The 12720-nt window shown below is 38.9% G+C and overlaps 1 long non-coding RNA gene across 1 annotated transcript in view; it reads right to left on the reverse strand.

Moving 5' to 3' along the window:
- LOC138922994 (uncharacterized) overlaps positions 1-516 on the reverse strand; it is a 31372-nt gene extending 30856 nt beyond the window's left edge. Inside the window, exon 1 of the long non-coding RNA XR_011436112.1 lies at positions 385-516. This is a non-coding gene — a long non-coding RNA (uncharacterized lncRNA). The remainder of the gene's footprint in view (positions 1-384) is intronic.
- Between the last annotated feature and the right edge of the window lie 12204 nt (positions 517-12720).

A 12720-nucleotide genomic window follows, 5' to 3' on the forward strand; every position in this document is an offset into this window, starting at 1 on the left:
CAGCATTTAATATAATCTTTGCTTGATATTTTCCCAGGAACTTTAACATGTTCCTATTCACAAAAATGATTATGTAATAGCAAGCATCTATATAAAATCTTGAAAACATATTTGACATTTAATTTACACATATTTTTGTCAAATAGTCATTCTAATATCCTAATAAGGAACCAAAATATAGTATTAATTTCATCTTCATCTCCATTCATTATTTCTGATGCTTATAAATAATGATAATCGCCATGAAAAATGACAATAAAGTAGAAGCAAGAAGTCGAGAATATTTAGCAACTAGCTTGCTCGCTGTGTCCAACAGTGTCTGAAATATACCAGCTGGTTAAGGAGTCTTGTAAAAGAGGAAATTAAAAGGAACATAATACTCACCTGAAATTGAATTTCAAGATGGACTTCACATCCACTATTTAAGTTGAAATTTCTGAACTTCCTCAGAAGCAAGCACAACCAAAGTAAAAACTCATTTGTTAAACGTTCTGCCTAAAACGATATTTTTCTAACATCTGGAAACACTCCTTTGCCTCCCTTTTAAAACCTTAAGAACTACACATTGCTGAAGCTTGATGAAGAAATTTTATTTTAATGACTGTGGAACAGATATTCTCCACTTTGGAGCTATATCCACACAGGTCTCTTCCAGTTTGGAGGGTGCCCTGGGCCGTTCATGGTTAAGAGGTATATTTTAATAAAGTTCATGGAAACTCCCCTTAGCACACCTACCGTAGCCCTCAGAATCAATCCTGTCATCAAACAGCTTCCATACAGTTTCATAGTCTTTTTATCGATTACCGCTGAACTCAGGTGGCCTCAGTACCTTCAAGACTCACATTAATCCTTTGTCTTTATTAATATATATGTATTATTTCTAAGTTAAACCAGGATGGCAACTTCACGGGGATTGGATCCATGCTAGAGTGATTTCTACATTTCCCTGTTGTCCTTTTCTCAATCACAGATGGGGTGAAAGAAAACATGTATCTGTATATATTAGTTTTGTTCATCCTGAGGCATTCAGCAATTACAAAAACAGAAAAAGAACACTTGCAGCCTACAACTTCAATAGTCATGCTCCTAGCCACTATGCCATCCAGCCTCCTCATGATAAAAAATCCAGCACCTACTTTACATATTCACTAAGGAACATTTTTATTGGAACTACGACAAGAAACAAAAAAAGAATTTTTCTAAATAAGGGATCTATTACAAGAATGATGTGAGAAAACATCCACAAAAGGTTCATGCGGTTCTTGAAAACGTGGCATGTGAACTTTAGGAAAAAAAATAAATGCAGTATTTACAATAAAGTTTACAATTTGATTTTGTGTTAAAAATTAGTATGCAGATGTTTATAGTTTCTGAGAGAGGAATCAGACTTAGTGGAGTAGATTTTCTTGATGCAAAGCTGCATCCCTCAGAGACCACACCAGACTATACAGCTGTGCAGCTGAATTATGCATGATATGGCCAAGCCAATTTATCACAAAAATTGACCAGATTTCCTGCAGGCTAATCCAGGATGGTTTTGATAACTAAAATATGAGATAAAATATGTCATAATTCACATTGTTATAATCTAGAGTTAACCAAAACTCAGCAGTTTTGAAAGCATTAATTTATGTAATGATCATTATGTCAAAGTTGAATACCAAGGTAATAATTTATTAAATGATTCACAAAATTTCTGAAACTGTCTCTAACATATATGGGGCTAAGTTTTATAAAATTTACCAAAGTCAACAAAAAAATTAGGAATGGGAGAAAAGGGAGCATTATCTATTCTTCAGACTTTCTGCTCCTTCCAAAACAAGCAGCTAGACCAAATTTCTTTAATCCCAGAATAACAAAATGTCAAAATTGGAAGGGAAAAAATTATATCTAGTCAGGGAAATAATTGAGAAAAGCATTGTGGGGTTTTAAGGTTATTGTAGAAATTTGATGATCATCCACAAAGGGAAGCTCAAATCAAAATGCAAACTTGCGGGTCAAATTTTAACAATTCTCTCTGCATTTGAAACCCCCCTAGAGCAGTTTGTACACCTGTGCCTAGCAGCCTGGTAGCACTTCTGCTGTTTACCTTGTCATACAATAATATTTTCTGTTTACTTTCCAGTCTCATAAATAAGTTCCTTAAGGACAAAAATCTGCATATCTTATTTTCTCTCTGTTGCTAACATCTAGTATATAGTTGTTTTTCTATAAATGTTTGTGGAATTACACTAAATCCAGCATGGTAACTTTTAAGAACAAGGGAAATCTATTCAAGTTGGTTTCTTGTGTTATATATTTACACACAGAGGGAAAGTGTGCATGTATATAAATTATACATATATATTTATATATAATGTATATGTGTATATACATTTATATATAACGATATACAACTGCATATATCATTATATATAAATTATATATATGTGTATCAAACTGCTCTGTCATTAAACTCTCAAGCTTTCATTCCTGAGTAGTATGGTTTAGAGTAGAGAAATTATTGATAAATATTTGGTATTGCATACAGTCAGATATAAAAGTTCAGGATTTAAATTCCAGACTGGAAATCAAAAAATATTTCCAAGGACTCCTCCCTTCTAACTCAGCCCTTCCAGAAACCCTCCTGCAGCATCGGGGAGGCGTCCAAGGCATTCAGGAACTGCTTGGAAAGGAGCCATACCCATACTTATTGTAATGATTAGGAAAAAGAAAGACAATGAAAAGTAAAGTAAGTAGAAGAGACAGGCAAGCATGGAAGCTCTCATTAAAAATATAAACTGAGATATAGAGTCGAATAAGCCGTAGTGTGAATAAAATAATGAGATGGAATCATGGTGGCCAGCTCTTGTACTTACCTGCCCTCAATTTTGAAGTATGTGGAATAGCATGATTTAGGATGACAAAATAACTCAGAGAAATCACTACCTACCTACCCTGACTGGGTTGTATTTTCTAGAATTCTGGAGAGTAATCTGTATTCTTACCGTGTGTTGATGCTGTGAAAGACCTTGTTTGATATAACTGATAACAGGTGTCTGCACTGATAGTCTTCCAAAGTCACCTCCCTCCTCCTGTAGTCTAAACACAACTCCGTCACACATATTTAACTAAAAAATATTAATTACCCGGTGATAGGTATTCTTTCGCAGTGGCTTCTTTACCCTGATCATCTTTCTCTTGTTTATACCCTGTACTACCATCTAACCAAGATGAAGTTTACTGCTTTATGACAAAAAGACTTTCCCCTTAGGGCTTCAAAGTAGGGGACATCGGCCTTAACAATTAGCTCTCTGAATTTGTTGAACCTAAAGGAAAGCCAGGGCCATTTTCCTTCAATCAAAAGTGGCAATTCTCTTTCTATATCTAATAGTGAACTGCAAGAAAATGAAAAATAAGAAAAGGCAAAAGATTGGCTCTTTCAACAAATATTATGTGTTAGAAGGAATATAAGACATAAGCGTTTTGTGCTATGATGATTTATACATGAGAGTAAAATTTAATTTGCTTGTTCAGTTACTCTCCATCGGCCCCTATGTCCACTAGCTACCATCCCACAAACATTTTTGATGATTTGCATCTTCCGAAGGAATACTTGATAACAAGGCCACACACACGCAAAAACACAATTTAAAATATATAAAAACTTGCATGTTCTAGCAATTTTAGGCACTGAATTTTATTCAAATAAAAATAGCCTCTGAGAGTTTTGCTTGCAGTTGAACAGGTGTACTTTTTTTAAAAGATAAAGCCGATAAAGAAACCTTCCAAGTCTTTAATTACAGGTTTTTCGTACGTTGCTGATCGTTCTCAAGCGTCGTTTCTGCACCAGGAAGCCATACTGGACTGCTAACTTTTGGCAGGAGGAAGAAAGTGGTAGATTAAGATGACCAGTTTTATCAGCTCTTTGTCTATCTTGATTCTCCTCTGACCCCTGAGAGATTTCCTTGGATAATTCAAACAGAAATGTTTTTTCTGAATCATTTTTATTTCTCTTTGTTAGGGAAAAGATTTACACAGATAAAATGACTAAAAGCTACCAAAACATTAATTACTTAAGCTAATAACTGTGGCAATCACTTTCTCCAATTTTCTGGAACATTCTTGATTTTAAACAGTCTGTCCTGTGGTTCCCATAAAGATAGTCTTAATGTTTTACAACGTATGTCCTAATTTTGGATTCTGAACAAATGGTCATACAATCACTTCTCAATAACGTGAAAAGCTTCTGCATCGTATTTCCAAAACAATAAATAAAGGTAGGTAACTTTTACAGTGACTAAGTAATTTGTGTACATATGTTCTCATGTGCTTTAAAGAGTTATTTTAAATAGCTTTTAACGGTCACTGTCAGGAGAAAAGATTCCCTGCAGTAGTTGTGTGATCTATCAGACCTTCATACTGAGAACGTTTGTGTCATCAAGTGGTATTTGCGTGGCTCCCATCAAAGAAAATTGAGTTGTTGGAGAAAACAGGACAGATAAATCATTTGACCACCCCCAACCTCAAAAGGCAGTGCTGAACCAATGCTCCAAGCACCCAGCCCACGACAATACTTGAGCACAAAGGTGAAGAAAAGCCGGTGGATGTGAGTAAGGCTCTCTCTGTCATTCCACAGCCATCAAATGGAGACGGAGTGTCTGGCTAAAGTAACCACATGCTTCGTTTCCCTAAGGGCCTACGGGTGCCCTGCTTCAGAGGAACTCAGTGTGTCACTGGGGTGACCTCTGATTAGGAACAGCCAAGCATGCAAACCCTGAGAACTGCGGGGAAAACAAGGGATTGTCATCTAAATGATTGTGATGTAAGGATTACCACAAAGGCCATCTCCACACCCACTCGGGGGTCCTCCCCCTGACCTCCAGCAGCCCAGAGAGGAGCTACCTGGAAAGTCACTAGATGACTAAAACCCTGATCTTTAAGTTTAATCTATGCTAGAGTAATAACATTCTTTTCTTAAAAAAAGTATGTGTGTGTGTACGTGTGTAAACATGTCTGTCTCACTCAATGTCCTTCCCCAGATTCCATTTCATCCTGAAACGGCAAATGCATACTTAGGGTACTATTTTTGTACCTGGGTACTAATTATGACTACTCAATAGAATCAGATACTATACATAACTAAATACTGATGCACAGGAAATTGTGGCAAATACTCGTATCTGGTTACACACTTCAAACTGGCTTATTTAATTTTGTTTTGCTTATTTTATTTGCGTTCGTCTACATAAATCAATGGAATTCTCCTCTTCTACTCTTCAGTACAAAAACAGGAAGAGTAAAAGGAACGTCTCCCTGTTTGCTGCTGCATAGATTAGCCCATGAAAACCGGATAGAGTAAAACGAGAGTATGGTGAAGTCAGTGAGCTTAGCGGTTCATATCTGATCAAACCTTTAACCTCACTGTTTCCTTTCCTTCTCTGAGTATTTATTTTAACTCTGAATTTTAGTCTTTGGCCTTCAGTGCCAGAAATATTCTTACATGTTCAGATAAGTCACTTTCATCCAGTTCCAAAAATGTGGAGGGTGAGGGTCAGATCTGAATTCCTGCTTATCCTGAGGCAAGCGTCTCCAACTGGACAAGCGCTTGGAATGTCTTGACGGACGTCCCTGCAGCTGACAGGGGACTGTTTGCTGTCTTGCTTTTTATCTTCACCATCCCCCTTTTCTGAATTCACATAGCAGCAGAGACAATAAATTGCTTCTATATTCTTCCCATATCCTCCAAAGCAAAGCTGAGGACAGAAAGCCCCCGTTGATTTTTTCAGCTTGACCCTACCTGTGTTTGGCTTTCACCACTCAACCATGTCAGCATTCCAGGACCATGAGAGAATGCCATGTTTGCAACCCAACAGGAAGAGGAGTAAGCCAGGCGTTGACATCACCTGACAGATGTGTTTCTCAAGTGGGAAATTTTATTCAAGGCTTTTTCATGGAAATCATTGACACAGCAAAGGAATAAAGAAAAGAGAGGGAGAGAGAAAGTTGGTGCCATGATGGGCACGTTTTGCACCCCATAAAAAAGGAATTAAAATGATGTGACCTCACCCCCCTTTCTCTACACCCCCTCCTCACTCATCCTTTGTGTCTGGAAGTAAATGTTTCTGAAATACTATAGCTACCGGCAGAGCAGCAACACATAATAACATGGTAGCAACACATAAAAATGTCAGTCTTCAAGGAAAATAGATGGTTAGGTTGAGGGGGTAAATGGACGAAATCAATTTGAACATGCATGTTAAGGACTGTGAAAGGGCAGAGTTTACTGCTGCTAGGCTGGAAAACATTTGTCTCTGTCTTCTTGTATTTCCACAGCACTGGGCAGAATCCACCCACAGGCTTCTCACTTGGCTCCAGTCTGACTCTGTGGCTGATTAATGGCAGCTGGAGGTGTCCAGTAATTTCCTCACCTAGTAATAAACTACAACCCAAAATGGAGGTTCCCCTCGGGCCCACAGTTAACATACCTATACTTACAACCAGGAGGTAGCCAATTACCCTGCCTCTGTGCCCACTACTTAGGAAATACATGCTCGAGCAAGGCTGAAGCCATTTTGTTAACCGGGACAATGCAGTTTCTGCCTGCACCAGACAGACTGTTCTTGTTACACGATGAACAAATATTAAGTTCACTCAGAGACCAAAAACATTTAGAAAAATCTTCTAGTAATTCATTCTTTTCCCAAAAACGTGGGAGAAAAACATGTCAGATGATGGACTTGGTCTTAAACATTTTTGGAACTTAGGTTTTAAATTGCCATTACTAAAATGCCAGGTTGTAATTGCAAAGCCTGAAGCCTAAGCAATCAGTCTAATTCTCTGCTTCCTGAGGCAACCAGTAAAGCTGTTTGTGCTTGGGCGGTTCTTCATCTCAGATTCTTTTGGCAACGAGAATTGGTCCATGCCACATACTATAAAGTGATTATGTGGATCAACTTTTCGATATTAATTGAGTGGTTAGCCTCAACATTTGTATTTATAGTAATTAACACAATTAATTAAGTTAAGGAATAATACATATTACATACCAAGACGAAAATACAGAAATGTATGTGTGTGTTTGCACAAGTGTGTTAGCGCCATAAGGGTAGCAGAAGTGTGGGGTAATGGAGAAACTACAGGGACCTGGATTCAGATTTCATTTCTGCTGCTTGATGGCATAACTTCACGAAATTATTTCAAATCCTATGAACTTCCTCACTTGTAAAATGAAAACAATGTTTGTCAGAAAAAAATGTATATAAAGGACCTAGTGCAACATCGGGCACGTAGTAGGCAACCTATAATTAGTTTCACACTAGAGATGAAATCTGGATTTTTCTTAATAGCAGTAAAATACACATAACATAAAATTTGCCACCTTAACCATTTTTAAGTGTACAGTTAGGTGGCATTAAGTGCATTCACACTGTTGTGCTACCATTATCACCATCCATCCACAGAACTCTTTTTCTCTTGCAAAACTGAAACTCTGCATCCATTAAACAATAACTCCTTGTTCCCCCTCTCTCCAGCCCCTGGCAACCACCATTCTATCTTCTGTTGCTATGAATATGAGGTACTATTCTAGGTACCTCATATAAGTGGATTCATACAGTATTTTTCCTTTTGTGACTGGCTGCTTTCACTTAGCATACTATCCTCAGTGTTCATCCTTGTTTTAGCCTGTGTCAGAATTTCCTTCCTTTTCAAGGCTAAACAATATTCCACTGAATGTGTATACTGCATTTTGTTTATCCACTCATCCATAGATGGACACTTGGGTTCCTTCCACCTTTTGGCCACTGTGAATACTGCTTCTACGAACAATGGTGTACAAATATTTCTTTGAGTCCCTGCTGTCAATTCTTTTAGGTATATACCCAGAAGTGGAATTGCTGGATCATATAAAACTATTTTATAAGGCTTCATAATTCTATATTATAATTAATAAAGTAATCTTTCCATTCCTTTGCTTGGGATCAAAGAGAAAAGGAGTCCATGATAAAGATGCCTAAAGAAACTTTCTGCTCCTTTATTGCCAGAAATAGAGAAAATTGGTTTTTTTCTCACTTTTAGGGGGCATCAGAATAATCCAACGGAGATTATATAGCAAAAGGGAGAGACAAACCGTCTGGCAAGTGCATTACAGAGACACTCAGAACCTGTGATACTGAAAACCCTATTTAACTCATCTTTCTTCTACATTTTCCAGAAAATCATATAGAGGTTGTAGACTGATACATCTTTTGTCCCTACTCAAAATCCAGGCTGCTGCACAGAAGGTATTTATTATTACTCCCATATGTAAAAGCCTAGATTCTGGTGGTCTTTAGTCATGGGGAAAATCTCTATGACAAAATGCTCTACTCTCCAGCAAGGTGATGAGCAGACGCCAGGGAAGGTGGATCTACCTGTGTAAAAAAATAAGTATAGTGGTGTAAGTCTTTTTAAATACAGAAAAATGTGTGAATATCATTGAATGCCTTTAACATTTTATGTTACAATTAAAAACATGTGGTAAACAAGTACAGTACCATCACATTCTGGCTGAGGATGACAAGGAAACTGACAATGAAGATGGGTAGATTATATGCGGGTGGATGAGGATACCGGCACAGTTCCTTTAAGAAGGATGGTGGAGAAAAGGAATTATGAAAAGATCAGACAAGCAGGAATAGTAGCAGAATGAATGAAAGAGGATATCAAAAATCAAAAGTTTTGGAATGTGGGTATTAGACCTCTGTCAGGAGACCCAAATAGGCATGATGGCAAGCAAGGGGAGGACAGATGGGGGCATTGCCAAGTTGGTGACAGAAAGTGTCATGGAATCACATATTGTTGGTGTCTTGGTTCAAACCTAGAATGAACAGGAATTTACTTGATGAATTAATGGCATGTGATTGCAAACAGTAGCTAATCTTACTACTGTTACTAAACATGGGCCACCCATTGGGGAAGTGGTAGGATTGTTTCTAAACTAAACCCAGCTAACTACATGTAATCCTCTGTAGATGCCATGGAAGGGGAGAAAGCATGTGTGTCATTTTTTTTTTCTTTTGTTTTTTCTCCCCAAATTCCCCCAGTACCTAGTCGTATATTTTAATTGTGGGTCCTTCTAGTTGTGGCATGTGGGATGCTGCCTCAATATGGCCTGATGAGTGGTGCCATGTCCGTGCCCAGGATCCGAACCCGCGAAACTCTGGGCCAAAGCGGAGCGCACGAACTTAACCACTCAGCCACACGGCCAGCCGCTGTGTGTCATTTTTAATAGAAAAATGTTAAGCCATCTTAACCAGCCCCTGACCTCCCAGAAGAGTGGAGACTTTTAGATGATTGAGGAGCTTACGGGACTCTGGGTCACGCAGTGGTAAGTCTATACTGGGGATGACTTGGGTGTACTCTTGACTAAAATGGAGGAACTAGGTTGGGAGATTAAACATGTATAGTGAGATTCAAATGCATTCTGTGCACTCACCCAGCTTTGCAACAAGGTCTTAGCTTTCCCTGGATCTCCCATTGAGATGTTTCCTTGGCTAGCCTCATTGGATGTTGCCGCTCACAGTCAGTTGCTCTCTGCCCACATCAATACTCATGCCTCCCTCATCCTTCTCAAATTGAATTGAATCTTTGCATCTAATCTCAGTCTCTTAAAGGCAAACTATTGCTACGTTTTTCTATTCCTATCCCACTTCCCTCTTTTGATCATCATAAGCCAACATCTGATTTTCAAAAATGTAAGACCAATACCCACACATACATCTATCATCAGAAAATCTGAAGGAAGGTTTTTGTTTATTTGCTTGTTTTTAAGTAGAAATCTTATATTGCTGTGTATGAAATAGGATTAGGAAGCAGCCCCAGTGAAAGAGTGGAAATCCTTAACAGATCTGCACTACAAATAACAGAATAGGAAAGGAAAAGGTGTACAATGATAAGAGGCAAGAATAAGCGAGGTTGCCCTCATAAGTAACAATAGTACCAGAAGGAGTAAGTGCTCCAAAACTGGGCCGACTGTAGCGCCATTCATAGATTTACAGGTTATACTTCATCCTCTGTTCTGTTTGGCCTAAAAGTTGCTGTTTATTCAAGCAAAAGAAAAGAAAAAGAAGAAGGAGAGATGAAACCTACAGAGAAAAGCAGATCTCAGGAAATAAAAGCTTCCTAATATAGTAGGGCTAGCAAAACACAGGCAAACCTCTACGCTTCACTGATTGTCAAGTCTGGAAACAAAACCTTTGTGAAAACTGGAAAGAAAGTTTGAAGACTTGAGCCACTAAATGGAAGTAAGTGAGTTCTTGGCATATGCCCTCTCAAAGTGATGAGCCTTGTGTAGAAACATTCAGTGGGAATGCTTCCTACTATCTCTCTGATTATTACCTGGTGATGTTACAAGGGCCACCAATGACCTTGGCTTTCTCTCACCAAATTTCCTTCTCATCACTATCTCCAACTCCACCCCTTCCCTTATCAAAACCTAAGACACTTCTAGCCCACTTCTATCAGCTCAGTTGCACCAAGAGCTGCTGAGTTAAGATTTAGTGTTGCATCTGAATATTCAGTGATTTAGGAAATGTCTGTTGAGTACTTATTGTGTACCAAATAGTGTGCTACGTGCGAGAGTGAGTAAAATAAATAAATAAACACTTATAAAATAAAAATAAAGGGAAAAAGAGTGAAACTTAGAGACATTATACATGTTGAACCACACCCGTCACAACAGAGGCAGAGGCAAATGTTCTTTCAGAGCCTGGAGTACAATGTGATCCAGAAAGTCAGAGGAGGTCTCCTTGCCTTTGACTACAGAAAGGACAGGAGTGACCTAGATTGTGAGGAGAAAGAAGATGGTACATGGTGGGAATTTAGAGTGAAGAGGTGGCATTTTGGCGGAAAAAAGAATATTCATGTGCTGCATAATGATGTCTCAGTCAATGACGGGCAGCATAAGATTAGTACCATATAGCCTAGATGTGTAGTGGGCTATACCATCTAGGTTTGTGAAAGCGCACTCTGCGATGTTTGCGCGCTGATGAAATCGCCTAAGGACACATTTCTCAGAACATATCCCTGTCTTTAAGGGACACATGACTGTAACATGCACGAAACCCTGTGGTTGAGGGAAGCATGAGTTTTCACTGGACACAGAAATAAAGCCAGTGTGGCTAGAGGCCAGGGAGCAGTTAAGGAGAGGACTAAATAAGAATTTGAAGCTACGAAAAAGTGCAGCACGCAGACAACTCAGAATTGTGTGGAACATACTAAGGATTTTAATCTTTCCCCTGAGTCTGTGGGAGAGTTTTGACATGCTACTTAGGGAATTAGTATATATGAAGTACCTGTCCAGACAAGGGCACCATGAGCTGGAATGATGGATAATTGGGATGGCATGCAACCCTTAAGAAGTTTGTAAAGCAGATTGGAGATTAATAAACTAAGGTCCAGAAAAATGACAATGTGAAATAAGATCTGAATTCAAATCTTATCCTTCCACTTACTAGCACTTTGACCTGGGAGAACTCAAGAAATTCTCTTAGCTTCAACTTACGTACTCATTTCTTTTTGGTGAGGAAGATTGGCCCTGAGCTAACATCTGTTTCTACCACTTTGTGGGACACCGCCATAACATGGCTTGATGAGCAGTATGCAGATCCACACCCAGGACTCAAACCCACAAACCCCGGACCGCTGAAGCAGAGCACACAAAGTCAACCACTATGCCACCCAGCCGGCCCCATCCTCACCCAATCTGAATACAGCTGTGAGTCTCAAATGAGGTCGTCTATTTGATAGCCGTTTATCACCTCCAATGCTATAAAAGTATAAAGTAGCGATGATTGCTGTAAACCTTAGAACAATAGTTATTATGGCAATACTTAAAACACGTACTAGATAGTCTTTGCTATGGTAACAAATAACCCCCAAATCTCAGAACTAATGATGACAAGCGGTTATTCCCCACTCACGGTAAATGAGGACTGTTGGCTGGCTGTAGCTCTGTTGTAGGCTGTGGGTCAATGGCGTCTGCTTCATTCGTCTTCTCACTCCAGGATCCAGTGTGAAGGAGTAGTGCCGTGTCACACATGCTTTTCTCATGGTAGGGGCCAGAAGTGAAAGCACTTCTTCTTAGAGCTGGCATATCCCCCTGGGCTCAACAAGTCACATGGCCTAGCCTCAAATTGAAGGGACAAGAATGTATTATCCTCTTAGGAGCAAGGAGAAAATGAATAATTAGGAACAACAGTACAATCCGCCATAAATATTTGCGTGTATATGTGTTCAAAACATCCTAAATCTAAGGAAAAAAAGAGAATAGACCTTGCCTCTTGTAGCCATTCTGATAAGCTGAGAGAGTGCTGTGCTGAAGACAGATCATCTGTATTTTGCTTTTTGCAAGACTTAACAAACAAACAAGAACTTTTTAAAGTTAAATATATTTTAACTATTAGATGCATTCTTAAACTGTTTCGTAAATTAAATAATGGGAAAAATTATTTAAGTAAATAATTTTATGCCATACTGTAAAGCAAATAAACTTATAAAATGAAAATAAGTCCAGCCCAGTGGTGCAGCAGTTAAGCATGCACATTCCGCTCCTCAGTGGCCCGGGGTTCACCGGTTCAGATCCCGGGTACAGACATGGCACCGCTTGGCACACCATGCTGTGGTAGGCGTCGCACGTATAAAGTAGAGGAAGATGGGCACGGATGTTAGCTCAGAGCCAGGCTTCCTCAGCAAAAAGAG

Source organism: Equus caballus, chromosome 2 (genome assembly GCF_041296265.1).
Source record: "Equus caballus isolate H_3958 breed thoroughbred chromosome 2, TB-T2T, whole genome shotgun sequence".
NCBI lineage: Eukaryota > Metazoa > Chordata > Mammalia > Perissodactyla > Equidae > Equus > Equus caballus.